We start from the raw sequence: 15,294 nt of genomic DNA on the forward strand, positions 1-15,294 counted from the left end.
AAATGAAAAAAACGAATTGAAAGTGTGCCATACAGCTCTGTCATGTTGCCATGATGGCAGTTCCTACCAATACAATCGATATCCGCTTTTGGTTGAATTTATTTCCCCACCTCATTCCCTTTAATTATGTATTTTTTCTAAATCGGAGTCTCGGACCTGCCCCTTTGCGAATGTGACGATACAACTGTTAATTACACTTTACATGTCACTATGTTTTTCCCAATAGGGCTTTGCGGTGGAGCGGCTGACCAGTGGGAGGCCTGTTACCCCCGTCGGGTTTTGGGGCCCGGCAGGGGGGGGAGGAGAGGCAGAGCCAGCACCGTAAGTGGGCTGGGCCCCTTTAAGGATGCTGTCAGGTTGGGCTAGCTTTGGGCTGGCTTGGGCTTCCTTGAGCTGGGTGGGGGTTAATAGTTTAATACCAGAAATTTTGTGTCCCTTGTCACTATTTTGGTGGCAAGTGACAAAGCAGCCGGGAGGACCATTAGCGAGCATTTTTCCCCACCCTCCCACCCTAATTCTTCACATGGCTTGTTGTTTTGCGTTGGTGGGTTTTCCTGGGGTTTTTCTGGTGTGGAGGGGAATGTGGTGAGGGGTTTTCTTGGGAGCTGGTGCATCAAGGGGGTTGTGCTGTAAGGGTTCTCGTGTCGCTGGAACAGGTGCTGGTGTGTTGGTCGACAAGGGGTGTTTTCCTAGTCCATGGGGGAGGTCAGGGTAGGAAAGCCTGGGGTGTGTTTACAGGAGGGGGGAGAAATACAGGCGACAAGTTATTTAGTCAGGTAGTCAGGCACTGTGCAGTTGGTTTATTGTGGTTATGTTGTTCTTGGGGGAACCATTTTAGGGGTGGGGTGGGGGGCTGTTAGGCAGTTCATATTTAGTGAGGTCTAGTTTTGTACGGCACAGGCCAAGGGTTTTGTGTTTGTAAGGTGCACCTGCTTCCAATAAAGCGGCCTTTGTCACACATTATACTGTGTCTGTGGTCGATGCTGTCTCCCCCCCCCCTCCCGATGGGCCTCAAAATATAATAATCTCCGGCATAATTCCTATTTCCAATCCTAAAACCAATACATTTTAACCAAGTCAGGCCTGCTCTGTTGTTTTTACTGTTCTTAAACTCTACTTCTGTTTGCTTTTATCTTGTGCGTTTTTTGATCGGGGTTTTAAAACAAGAAAGACTAAGGGGCATATTATCAAGGAGGTTTATCTCCGCTTTTTTGGCTTTAAAAGCCAAGAAAGCGGAGATAAAATTATCTCCCTATTACCAAGCTGTCGCTAACACCAGTTAGCGACAGCTAATAGGAGATAGCGACCATCTTGGGCCCCGCTTTGCATGTCAGTGATATTTATCACTAATGACATGCAAAGTGGGCGTGCCAAGATGTTAGCGACTGGAAACAGTCGCTAACATCGCTATCTCCTATTACCAACTTTTGGAGATATTCGCGCTAAGCGCAAATATCTCCAAAAGCTAACACCTGCCCTGAGCAGTTCTTAGCCATGTTAACCAATGGGAGGTGGATAACATGGCTAAGAGCATTTGCTCGATAATGCATGAATATCGCTGACTTTTCAGCGATATTCATGCATTGCGGCCGTTTTTTATCGCATTTGCGATAAACCTTGCTAATAGCAAGGTTTATCTGCGATAAAAATCGCCGATGTGCGGCGATAATTTTTGTCTCTAAACAAGTTAGAGACAAAAATTATCTCTATTGGTTGGTAATATGCCCCTAAGATTTTGATTACCGTATGCTAACTTGAACTAAAAAAGGAAATTAAATGCTGAAGAACCATTTTTATATGAATTTTTCATAATATGTTATTCCCCTCGATTAAAATTGAAGAAAGGGCTCTTAGTTGAAGTCATTGGCGATATTTTAAATAATGATTGTTAATGATTTAAAATCTGTATGATTATAATGTTGTGGTATGTGCTTTTATGATTTTTTTGCAAAAATCGAAAAAAGCTGTATTGATGATGATGATATCTGATGGGGGAGCGGGCATCTCTAAATTTGGAGTGCGGGTATATATCAGGTAGACGGAGCAAAAAACCTTGGGGCATATTACCAACAACTAGCGATAATTTTTGTCTCTAACTTGTTTAGAGACAAAAATTATCGCCGCACATCGGCGATTTTTATCGCAGATAAACCTTGCTATTAGCAAGGTTTATCGCAAATGCGATAAAAAACGGCCGCAATGCATGAATATCGCTGAAAAGTCAGCGATATTCATGCATTTTCGAGCAAATGCTCTTAGCCATGTTATCCACCTCCCATTGGATAACATGGTGAAGAACTGCTCAGGGCAGGTGTTAGCTTTTGGAGATATTCGCGCTTAGCGCGAATATCTCCAAAAGTTGGTAATAGGAGATAGCGATGTTAGCGACTGTTTCCAGTCGCTAACATCTTGGCACGCCCACTTTGCATGTCATTAGTGATAAATATCACTGACATGCAAAGCGGGGCCCAAGATGGTCGCTATCTCCTATTAGCTGTCACTAACTGGTGTTAGCGACAGCTTGGTAATAGGGAGGTAATTTTATCTCCGCTTTCTTGGCTTTTAAAGCCAAAAAAGCGGAGATAAACCCCCTTGATAATATGCCCCCTTGTCACTGACAGATAAACTGCTCTCTAACTCGGGCCCTTTTATTCACTGGGAAGACTCACTTCTTAGTGTTCATTCTCATTCATTCCTAATCTTCTATCCGTTTACTCAAGTTTGTTCTTAGGCAAAGCACTCTCTTGCTCTCTGAAGCTTATTGGCCTATTTTTTCATCTCCTTTCACATTGCTTTCTAATTACTTTGATGGAAAATGAAATGTCTTTTTTAACTATCACATAAATAGATACCCTGAGGCAGATACCAACATCAACCCCTACTGGTCCAGCATAACTTCTTTGTGTGTGGCATTCTGTGTGCATGCTTATGTCTGTGCACAAGGATGAGTATGCCATTGATTGGGGTAGTGTTTATGTTAATAGATGTATTTCAGTGCACATATATGTGTGTGTGTGTGTGTGTGTGTGGGTGTATGTGTGTTTGCAGTGTGCATGAGTGTGCCACTACGCAATTCTCACTCTGTAATGCAGGGTGACTGACTAATTGAATATTCTACTTTGTATATGTGAGTGTTCAGGCTTGCATATGTGAGTGTGCATAGGTAGGAGTGTATATGATTTCATTCATCATTCCTATAAAACCCATTTTTAATTTATTAATTTTTCCTTCTTTTCTTTCTCTCTCTCTTCTCCTCTTTCTCATCGTCTCTTCTCTCTTTTCTTTCCTTTCTCTCTTTTCAAGAAATTCGTATAGTACACTCTTTTCTTTTTTTTTCTAGAACACTTTATTTTATTCTGATGCTAAGGTTTTTTAATCCCCATAATTTTTCTCTTCTTATATTATAGTGTTTTATTATAATATTTGCATTATATGGTTTTTGTATTCTTCTTGTTCAAGTAGATTGTATTCTTCTCTGTTGTATATCTTGTTATATATCCTATGAGTTATGTAGTATGATAACTTTGTGTTCAGTTTCTTCAATAAAAACCATGTATAAAAAAAAAATAGTACTGTATATGATACTATCACGAAGTGCATAGGTGCACTTGTGGGCGGGAATGCAGCCCTGCATGTGTCAGGGGACGCTTCTGTACGTTTGATAGTGACTGCATAGTTGTAGGGTATTATTGTTCTCTTCTCATAGGACTATCTGTTGGCTGAATCATCAATGACCACTGTTCTATCACAACATTTCTCCTCATATGGATATTTGTAGTGCTTAATTTGTTAAAACAACCAAGTACCAGGTCTTCACATACTTCACGGAGGTTCACTGCAGCTGGCATCCCCTACAGCACCTGCCCCTTCCGCTGCATACTGGTGGCAGCATTACGAACACAGGCAAATAAGTGTGACATTTTGGACTATTCCACCTCAAACTGTAAGGATGGCATGAAAGTGCTAGTTTTAATATTTTTTCAAAGTATATTAAATAGTTGAACTCTCCACTCATCAACTCTTTTGAAAATAGACAATCATCCAATTCATGTGGTGTACTCTAAATAGAGTCTCCACTTGCCAGTGTTCAGGAATAAGTGCCGGTCGAGAGCACCAGCAAGCACAGGCAAAAATTAAGCACTGGTCAGGTTCCCAGATGGGCTGTGTCTTATTCTGTTTTTATTCCTTACACTCACTTAGCTGCACCTGTGGGCTTCTAATGAGGGAGCATCTTTTTCTATAGTAGACCTGCTTCCTCTATTGCCTTTGGGTGCTAGTATATCAGAAAATAGACAACGAAAATATTGCAGTTATAATTGTAATTACAAATGTCAGCCTGACAAATATTCTTTATTTTCAGGCCAGGCAGCCAGGAGGTAGGCGTGAGCTAAATACGCAGGCTCCTGGCTGCCTGAGTTGAACGATGCTGCTATGAGGATGTCACAGCTCCGGTGGACATGACCTCCTTAGCTCAGCAAAGGTCCTAGAGGCCCTCTGCCTCGTGAGAGGGGAAGTGTCACTCATTGCCTCAGACCTGGGTGCTTCAGTTTTAAGCCCTGAAGTGCCTAGGGCCTGAGTGTCAATCAGTGACATCCAGCCGCGGCTTGTGGTGGGAGTTCCGTGGGACAGAGAGGTGGGGTGGGGGTTGCTAAAAACCAGAATATGGATAATTGGAGGTAAGTAAATAATTTAATAAATAAAACGAATTTTGTAGCGCGCTACGAAATTCGTTTTATTTATTAAATTGTTTACTTACCTCCAATTATCCATATTCCAGTTTTCAGCAAACCCCGCCCCACCTCTCTGCCCCATGGAACTCCCTCCACGGGCCGCAGCTGGAGAAACCTCGTTGCAGAGAGAGATGGTGTCAGAAGTCCCAATGACCCCATCCCACTTTGTAACAGTGAGTGACTGCTGCTTTCCCTCATTCGCTGACCTAAGGTCCCAGCAATCCCTACCCCTCTGGGTCCTCTGAGGCTTGAGACTGCTGCCTTGCCTCATTGCCCTACCAACCAACGAGGAAAGGCAGTAGTCCCAGCACTCCTGGTACCCCAACGCAAAGCTGCTGGTAAGTGTGTGTGTGTTTTTTTTATTAATGTTTGGTGCGTGCCTGCAAGTATGTTTGAATATTTGGTAACAAATGTTGTGAATGGATGTGTGTGTGTGCATGTGTGAATGCATAGATGTAGGTGATTGTGTAGGTGTCCAGTCTACCCCCCTCCCTCCTAAAATTACCAGCCACCACTGACTGCACGTCTGCAGAAATGAACCAAATTACAGGTGTGTTGGAAAGTGCCTCTTTTGCAGGGGTGACTCCTCCGCTAAGGCGGAGGAGTGTCGCCCCACTGCAAAGCAGCAGAAATAACGTCGCTATTTTAGTTTTGGTGTTTGTAGCTGCGGGGCTGCGTTAGGGGGGGTTTGGCTGATGGCACTGGGGGAGGAGTGGTGTGCACTCCCAAAGTGCACATGAACTGTTTGGCCTGCCTTCTTGGGCCGACTAAATAGCTCATGCGCACTCTCCATGTTCCCTACCCGGCTAAAATACAAGCCTGGTGAGGAACATTCAAAGCCTCCCTGTCACCGTCTGAGCGCCAAACCATGGCACTCAGACCAATCACAACACTGCATAGCAGTGTTGTGATTGGCTCAGGGGAGCCCGGGAGCTGTGTGCTTCCTGCTGCCAGGACTACAGGAAGAGGACAAGAAACGAGGAGAGGTGGAGGCCGGCATAAAGGTAAGTGGATTTTTTATTTTTCATTCTGTCTCTCCCCCCCGCCACCCCTGCCCCTCCACCACCATTCAGTGCCAGCCACTACTGGAAGCTAGTTGCTTTAAAGCAAGTGACTACCTTCTGCATCAATGTAAACCAATATTTTGAACCAGCCCTGATGAAGTGGCAATGTATTTTATAAGTCTCGAAACATGTGATGACTTTAGTTCATAAGAGAAACACCATATACAATAATAAAAAAACACAAGACAAAATCTAAAGATTTACTACATTCACTTGATCTACTGACTTTGGTACTTGTCTTATTAGAATGACCGGATTCTTACCTCCATGTGCCAATACATCCTCACAGTCAGAGATGCCTGCAATTTCTGTTTATATATCTAATTTTCTGACTCCCATCAACGCAGTGGGTCTTCCTGAAGGCATTGGCTACAGTGGTGGCAGCTTTGCAGTTGGCTGCGGGCTCAGATATTTCCATATCTTTGTGAATGCTAAAATTTGCTTCGTTCTTTAAGACCAAGAAGCTGGGCAAGACAGTTGGTCAAGCTCTGAGTCACTGGGTTTCCTAGTAAAAAATTTTAAATTGGAAAAACAACCAGCGCAGCAGCCACACTTTGTCGGAGCCTTTTTTGACACACAGAAGAGGTGAGTGATCTTTCCAGGGGACAGAAGTTTGAAATTGCACTATCAATTACTTGCTCTTTGCGAACGCTTCAGCTCATCTCTGGTTAGCTGAACATGGGTTAATATCCTTTGCAACAGCAGTTTTACCACTGGTTCAGCACCACTTAAACTCTATGGTCAATCACTTGTCAGATAACTGGTGGACAGGGCCCCAGAAGTTGAATCAGTTGCGACCTGTCTCATCAGAAATTATTCAGGATTTCCAGTGTTGGCTGGTGCTGGAGAACCTACAGAAGGGAGTTCCCATGCAGAGCACTCTTCCCATGACAATTTCCAAAGATGCAGGTCTCTGGGGCTGGGGGCGATTCTAGATTTGATGAAAGTAATTAACTTTTGGACACAGAGAAGCTAAATCATCCAATTGGAATATAGTACACTCTTCAGGAGTGGCTCAGTACATTGTGGGGGACCCAGTTCACATAAGAACAGACAGCCAAGTAGTAAAATGCTACTTAAATTGTCAAGCGGGAACGAGAAGCAAATCTCTCTCCCATCTGGCTTGCTCCATTTGTTTTTAGTAGAAGACACATCTGCTATCCCCGAGGGCATTGTATATTCCAGGGAAGGACAATATTCACGCGGACCGATTGAGTCAGAACATACTGTGGTATCTCCCACTCTTTCTCTCCCCCGGCAGCTCAGCTGACATTGGAGCGGCTCGCGGTGACGTCATTCCGAATGTAACCGCGACCAGCGTTCTAAGTCGAACGCCTGAGGGAGTGCGAAGAGTCACCCGCCGGGGCCATTGCTGTGGCTGGGGTCGCTGATGTTCCTGTTTACTTGAACCCCAATAAATGGCCATCTAAACACTAAGCCTTGTGTCTGGTCACTTATACGTGGATTCTACACTGGCGACGAGGGTCATCTTCACACAGCGACCTCAACACGCTACTGAAGTCAAGATTTCGGTATAGGACATAAATATCGCAAGCGGCAATAGCAGACTGAAGGGCTGCGAATGACCGAGGAAAGAGCGGCGGCAGGTTGACACCAGCGGCGATAGCTGTCCCACATGAGAAGCAGCGAATGACGGAGAAGTGTCGCACCGTGAGTAGAGTCAACTGTGTGTGCGAGGACTGTGCCGTCACCTATGCGTGAAGGAGTTAGAGTGAATGACCTGGTGACGGACAACACGAGAAAGACTGGCGTGGAGGTGGAAAGTAGCGATGGTGTCACGTCTCATCTGGAAGGAGCGCCGGTCATACACGTCGTAAGAAGGGTGGCGGACTAGAGTGCCTGAAGTGTCTGTCAGTGTATCAGGATCTACCGGCATCGCGACTGGTGGAGGTACTGGCAGCGTGAGGCAAAGTAATCTAAAGGACATCTCGGGGCATTCGCTCCTCCCCCCCCCCCCCCCGAGACTGTGCTAACCCCGACAGCGTGTAGCGGAGCAAGCCCTGCACGGCGCTCAAGTCCAGGCCGTTCAGGGGGCAACGGAGGTGTCGAGTACTGCCAGCGTGTTTTATCCTTTTGTACCTCATTGACTAACTGTATGACCGGGATGATCATATCGCTGGAGGAAGTGTCCTGATCTTAGCGTGTAGCGCTGAACCTCACCTGTGTTCTCCCCTTTGATCCTCGCCATCTGCTCACAAGGGTGTAAGGAGGATATCGGCTTGGTATCCTCCTCAGACTGGGAATATCCGGGTTTTGAGCAACAACTGGGCAAATTTCAAGTTCGCATCCACCTCAAGGAGAACAGACTTGCAAGCCACAGTGCCACCCAGTGGTTGATATTGGGATCAGTTGAATTATCTGTGAGAGTGCAGCAACTGCGTTCTGTTCAGAGAAACTATCTCATTATGTGCATGGACTGCGTTGGTTCATGGTAGCCAGTCACTCTATTACAAAGTTTTTGTTCCCAGTACCCAGGGGAGGTTATTAGTAACTGTAAGCATGCAGAGTGTAACGCCCCCACCCTTCTTCTTAACCAACCCAGGGGAACCTGCTATTCAGTGGAAAAAGTGGAAAAAGGTGTTCTTAAATTATGCTACTGTGTATGGCCCAAATCTTGGGTTAGAGAGAAAAGTAGCACTTTTGGCGTATTACCTGGGAGCAGAGGGGGAAGAGGTTCTTGATCACCTCCCAGACCTAGGTGTGCAAGAAGCGAGAGGTCTAAATGAACTAGAGATAAGCTTAAAAAAACTAGATCTGCACTATCTCCCGAAGACTAGCACCATAATGGAGCGATATCACTTTGGGAAAAGGGTACAGAAGGAAGGGGAATCTATAGAGGATTTTGTCTCAGACCTTAGGAAACTAGCTGCAACATGCAAATTTGGTGCCGCAAGTGAGGAAAGGATCAGGGATCAGTTCGTATTAGCATGCAGGATGGAGCGGGTACGGGAGGAATGGTGGCTTAAGGATGACCCACCCCTAAGAGAGGTCTTAATAATAGCCAAGCAGGTAGAACACATGCTGCAGTGTGTCAGCGAAATAAAACAGGACTGTGGGGAGAAGAGAAGCGAAGACAAACCCAAAGTAAGCGAGGTTGTGACTGAGGTGGAGGCTGTGTCTGTGATCAAGGGCCAGAAGATAGTGAATAAAGAACAGAAAGAAGACAAATCGGGATGGTCATTTAAGGGTGCCTGTTACAGGTGCGGGAAGCAAGGGCACATGGCCAATGATAAAGAGTGTCCTGCCCTCAAGTTCACATGCAACAAGTGCGGGAAGAGGGGCCATTTCAGGCAGTATTGCAAAAGCGGACAGGGATTCGGTAGACAGGGTAAGGACAGGACAAACACGGTTTGTGATTAAATAGTTGTGCAAGTGAAGGAAGGTCTGGTCTGCAGCCCTAAAGACACTATAAAAGTAAAAGGCACCGAGTTGGAAGCACTATTCGATTCCTGTTCAAGGATAACAATTATCAGTGCGAATGAGTTTTCACGTGTATCCAAGGGGAAGATAATCTTAAAGAAAATGGATGTGAGGCCCGGAGGATATGCGGGTCGCCCAATCTCAATGAAAGGATACTTTTGGGACATAATCGAATACAAAGACAGATCAACAATGTCCAAAGTGTATGTGTCCACTGTCGGTGACAAAATCTTGGGCTGGCAAGCACAGAAGGAGTTGGGGGTATACCTGAATCCTAACAGCAATCCCCAAATTTTGATACAAGAGGTACAAGAGCCGGAAGAGGGTTTAGTGACAGAGTTCAAAGAAGTATTCAAGGAAGAGCTGGGGTGTTTGAAGAACTACTGCCACAAGATCAAGTTGAAAGAAAATGCGAAGCCAGTAGTAGCCAAGGTTAGGAAGCTACCCATTGCCATCCAAGAAGCAGTGAAGACAGAACTCGAGAAATTGTGCAAGGCAGAAGTTATTGAACCGGTGGAAGCGACAGAGTGGTTGGCACCCATCGTGGCCGCGCAGAAAAAGGCTGTGCATCGACCTTAGGGCCTTGAACAAGGAGGTTGTGGTCGACCGCTTCCCGCTGCCCAATATCACCCAGATGATGAGCATGCTAGAGGGCGCAAGGGTATTCTCCACGCTTGACCTTACCTCAGCCTACTTTCAAATCAAACTTCATGAAGAGTCGCAAGAACTCATGGCGTTCGTGACACCCATGGGCGCATACAAGTTCAAAAGGATGCCGTTCGGCTTGGTTTCTGCGGCAGTCGTGTTTCAGAGGCTCATGGGAAACATTTTGAAGGAGATTCCAGGTGTTGTATGCTACCAGGATGACGTTCTAGTGTTCGCCAGAGACCATGAAGAGCATGATAAGAGACTGAGACAAGTGCTATCCAGGTTTAGGTCACAAGGACTGACGGTGAGGAGAGAAAAGTGCGTGTTCAGGTGTGCTGAACTAGACTTCTTGGGGCACTAAGTAACGGCAGAAGGAATCCGTCCCAAAGCAGAGCTCCAGAACACCATTGTAAATCTGGCGGCCCCGAAGAGCAAGGAAGAGATCAGGTCTTTCATGGGAATGCTAGAGTTCTACAGAAAATTCATACGGAACCTCGCAGGGAGAACACATGCCATCAGGCTGTTGTTGAAAAAGGAGGCTGTGTTTGATTGGAGTCGAGAGTGTCAGAGTGAGTTCGAGGATGTGAGGAATGCTCTTGCATAAGCACCCAGTTTGAAGTCTTACATACCTAATCGTACAACAATAGTCACCACGGACGCAAGTGCCAAAGGGCTAGGTGCGGTGCTCACGCAAACAAGCAAAGACGGAGAAGAAACGATAGCCTTCGCCTCAAGATCCCTTCAGAAGTCTGAAGACAACTACTCCGTGATCGAAAAGGAAGCTTTAGCAGTATTCTGGGCATTGAGCAAATTCAGAGATTTCCTGTGGGGCACAACATTCATCCTTCGTACTGACCACAAGCCATTGGTGGAGGTTTTCAGTAAGAAGGGGCTGGATGCGATCTCCAGTAGGATCAGGCGTTGGGTGGTTGGCCTCCAGGAGTACACTTTCAATGTCGAGTATGTCCCTGGAACCCGGAATCTGGCGGCAGACTGCTTATCAAGGCTGGTGAAAGAAAGTGATGGGAATGAGGCGCATGACAGAATGGAAGATGATTTGGATGGTCACCAACTGGAAAATGTTTGTGCCATCCAGAGAGCAATAGGTGAAGAAACTTGGAAGTGTGCACTAAAGGATGACGGAGTCTTGGATGAGGTGTGCAGGAGAGTAAAGGACAGATGGAAACATGAAGATAAACGTGTGGAGGCTCTTCGGCCATTCTGGATTGTAAAGGATGAATTGTCCGTGGTCGACGAATGTCTGTTCAGGGGGACGAGGTTAGTACCTCCTGTGACGGTGAGAGAGAATCTTATTGACATGGCTCACGATGGCCACCTGGGCATCACCAAGACCAAACAAAGGCTGAGAGAAGACTATTGGTGGCCGAGCATGGACCTTGCGATTGAAAGGAAGGTGAGAGACTGCATTCCGTAAAGCATCAGCGACAAAGTGCTGAGGCAATTGACACCTCCAATGGTGTGCAGACCACCGCCATCAGGACCCTGGGAAGAGTTGGCGTTGGATATCGTTGGTCCATTGACAGGAGAGGTGCGCACGCCATATATTCTGGTGCTCATGGATCTGTACTCCAGATGGCCAGAAGTGAAGTTGGTGAGCGAAATCACAACTAAGATCGTCATCGAGTTCCTTCAAGGGCTGTTTGAAAAGGAAGGATTACCCAGCAGTCTTCTCACAGATAATGGGGTACAACTGTGTTCGAAAGAGATGGAGGATTTCCTTGGGGAGAGAGGAATCACACACAAGCGTTGTGCCCTGTACCACCCAGAGACAAATGGCATGGTAGAGCATTTTAACAAGACCCTCAAGGAGAGTATCCAGTTAGCCAAGGCCAGTGGCATGAATTGGAAGGAAGAAGTATGGAGGCGCATAGAAGCATATAGGTTCACCCCGCACCAGACGACGGGAGTCACCCCGTTCGAAATGCTCCGAGGAAGGATACCCAACACCAAACTGTCACCAGGGTGGATGGGGTGGCGTAAGGGTTGGTCAGACCACTCCAAAGAAGCGGAAGGATTAGTGAGGCAGGAAAAAGCAATGGGGGAGAGGAAAGAAAGATTCGACTGGCTTAACTCTACACTGGAGGCCGGTTTCAAAGTAGGTGATGACATTAAGATCAGGACACCCACTGGCAGGGCAAGTTGGTCAGGATACAGTAGGCCCACCAAGATCACAAAATTGTTCAGGAATGCTGTAAAGACCCAGGAAGGGAAGATTTGGAACCTGGGGAGAGTAGTGAAATTTTGCCCAACCGGTCAGGGTTCAGGTAGAGGCAGTGAGAGGGAGGGCGACTCCGAGGGGAACAGTGGTCTCCTTCCCAAGAAACGGTGGTTGGACCCCCAACCTGGTGGAAGGACTAGCCAGAGAATGACCAGACCACCCAGACATTTTGAACAGTATGTGATGATGTAATTCTTCTGCAATACTTGGTTGTTATGTTCTATACTCATGTTTCTTTCCGCAGGGGAGGGGGATGTGTGGTATCTCCCACTCTTTCTCTCCCCCGGCAGCTCAGCTGACATTGGAGAGGCTCGCGGTGACGTCATTCCGAATGTCACCGCGACCAGCGTTCTAAGTCGAGCGCCTGAGGGAGTGCGAAGAGTCACCCGCCGGGGCCATTGCTGTGGCTGGGGTCGCTGATGTTCCTGTTTACTTGAACCCCAATAAATGGCCATCTAAACATTAAGCCTTGTGTCTGGTCACTTATACGTGGATTCTACACATACCAAATCAAATCAAAACTTTTTTTGATATGTAATTAAAAGAATATACTACATTATAAATAAGAAAACCCTTAACATGTGTTAAGGACCTGCAGCACTAATTGTGCCACCCAATTAAGCAGCCCTGCAAACATGTCTCAGGCCTGCCAAAGCAGCCTGTGTGCGCATTTTTCAACTGCCATTTCGACTTGTCAAAATAAACATTTTGCTAGTCCCAAACCTTCCTTTCAATACATGTAAGGTACCCAGGGTAGGCTCTGAACACCCGGATGGCAGGGTGCCATGTATTTAAAAATGTGGACTTGTATTTATAAGTTTTACATGTCCTGGTAGTGAAAAACTCTTAATTTGCTTTTCACTACCACAAGGCCGACCTTTTTCCATTGGATAACATTGGGTTACCTTACTAAATTGAGAAGTTATAACTTTCAGTTGGGAGCAGGTGCACAGCTTGAGTTTGGTGGCTAAAGAATTGTAGTTAAAAGCCCTTTTTAGTGGTAAAGTATAGTCACAAATCTGAAATTTCTCTTTCAGAATTAGGGCACTACATGCTTGCTGGAATCAGCAGGAGAAACAATTGGGCACGTTGTTCTTGTGTTACGTAGTGCAATGTGCTTGACTTTCAATAAGATCTTACGTTGTTTTGATATAGCTCTTTTTAGGTTAGAGTATATCAAATCTATTCCCTCTCTCATGTGCATGTCTAAGTCTTTTATGACTGAGACTGATGCAATATTCTACTGTGATGTTGTGTTCCTCGCGTCATCCCCTTCTGTTCCTGCTTGAAGCAGGAAACACATCTAGGCTCAACTAAGTCAATCACAACGCTGCAATGCAGTGTTGTGATTGGTCCAAGCACTGTGGTTCAGTACTCAGATAGACAGTGGGAGCCTGTACATGTTCCTCACCAGGATGCGTATTACAGCCTAGTGGGGAACATGCACAGTGTGCAGGACTATTTTGCCGGTCCAGGACGTCCATTAAAACCGTCATGTGCACTTAAGTGCCCACCACTCCTACCCTTGCTGGCTGTGATGATAGCCAAGCTCCACTCACCACGTAAGAAATTTCAGGAGTGCCATTGCAGGAAATATAAAGGACAGCTATCATGACGACCCCACATACATTTCTATTTCGTGATCATTTGGACTTCCTTTCCAGTGATTGTGAAAATTATGGAATTATTGTTCTACAATCAGCAATAAGGTAATTGCTAAATGTATTGTGTTAAAACCTTATAATTCACACTTTGTGGTTATGCATAATGCCTGGGTAGATCCTCAACATGTAAAGGACTGTGACGAGGAGGAAAGATACTGTGGTAATAAACATCTACTTATTGGTAACCGTTAATACTTTAGCCATAGTCCTCCATGTCACAGTCAGGATTCTTCCTATCCCCCATAGATACACCTTCAACACCATTATAAGCTTGGATATAGCAGGATGTTATGGGAAGGAGGGAAGGGTTCATGACATAAGGGTATGCATTCACTAGAAATATTTAAAATTCTTCTGATATCCAACTTGGAAAACATAGCCTGTCAAGTGGGTACAAGGTCTACATATGTGAGTGACGATGAAGACTTGGACAAAAGTACTGAAGATAACCAGTAAGTATATGTTCACCCCTCAACTTGGATCAAGAGTGCAGGAATAGACCTCTGCCTAGATCGAGGATGTGCGTATTAAGCCCGTACCTCACAACGGCTTTGTTCAAGTGCATGAGTGGCTAGTATCACCCTCTGCATTGCCGAAAGAAGATAGTAAATATGTTTCTCCTCATACCCATCAAGGTCAGGTGTTAAACCATCACCTTGCCCAAAGGGTGGGGCTGGTGTTAACCCTCTGCTTGCACATTGTAGGCAGGATATAGTAACAACCGAGGTTTGCTCAACTATGGTCATAGGGGTGTGTGAGCTCCATCCGGCCTTGCCACAGTGAGGGAAAGTTAATGTCTTAAATCCTACAGGCTTCCCCAAGAATAGGAGATATTTGTCTATGGAATGGAGTTGTGTCTCTTTGTCCGTGGTTTACCCAAAGGGGGGAGATATTTGTTACCCAACCTTAGTCAAGGGCAGGGATGTCCTTTAGCCCCCGGCCAACTGCCTTTATCACTGGTGATGGGGATTTAAAAATATTTTTTGTCTCTCCTGATGTCTGCAAATATTGTATTAAATGAGGCAGAGGGTGTTTGTTATCCCCTTGTTTGTCCAAAGCAGCAAGGTGTGAGTTTGGCACCCTCAATACAGCCTGTCATGACCAATGGCGGTGAGGGAAATTTCCCTGCACTCCCTTCATGTCTGATGGTATGGGTGATGAATGTAAATTCCACTGCCTCTGACTCGGATGGGGGTATATGTTTTCATTCTTCTTGCCCAAGGATGGAGCATGACGTTTTCTTTTACTGCCCTTCAATTTCAAGAGTGGGAAAGATTTGTATTTGCATTTACGCCTCTCCCTGTCTTGCCCGTGGTTCGGGAATGTTCTTTATCTCCCATTGCATGCCTGGATCAAGGGCAAGGAGGTAGTAACATGTATGTATTCATTTCCCCTGATATTCCCAAGGATCAGAATAACAAAAACATATGGTGAGAAAATACCACCATTAAAACTGTATTATAGAAAATGGGCCATTTTTAACAATATTCTGCATCCGCCCCTGCCAG

At 45.7% G+C, this 15,294-nt stretch overlaps 1 protein-coding gene across 1 annotated transcript in view; it reads right to left on the bottom strand.

The window, feature by feature from the left end:
- LOC144768420 (protein-glutamine gamma-glutamyltransferase E-like) overlaps positions 1-15,294 on the bottom strand; it is a 204,263-nt gene that overhangs the window by 83,317 nt on the left and 105,652 nt on the right. The window lies entirely within an intron of this gene.

Source organism: Lissotriton helveticus, chromosome 7, assembly GCF_964261635.1.
Source record: "Lissotriton helveticus chromosome 7, aLisHel1.1, whole genome shotgun sequence".
Classification (NCBI taxonomy): Eukaryota; Metazoa; Chordata; class Amphibia; order Caudata; family Salamandridae; genus Lissotriton; species Lissotriton helveticus.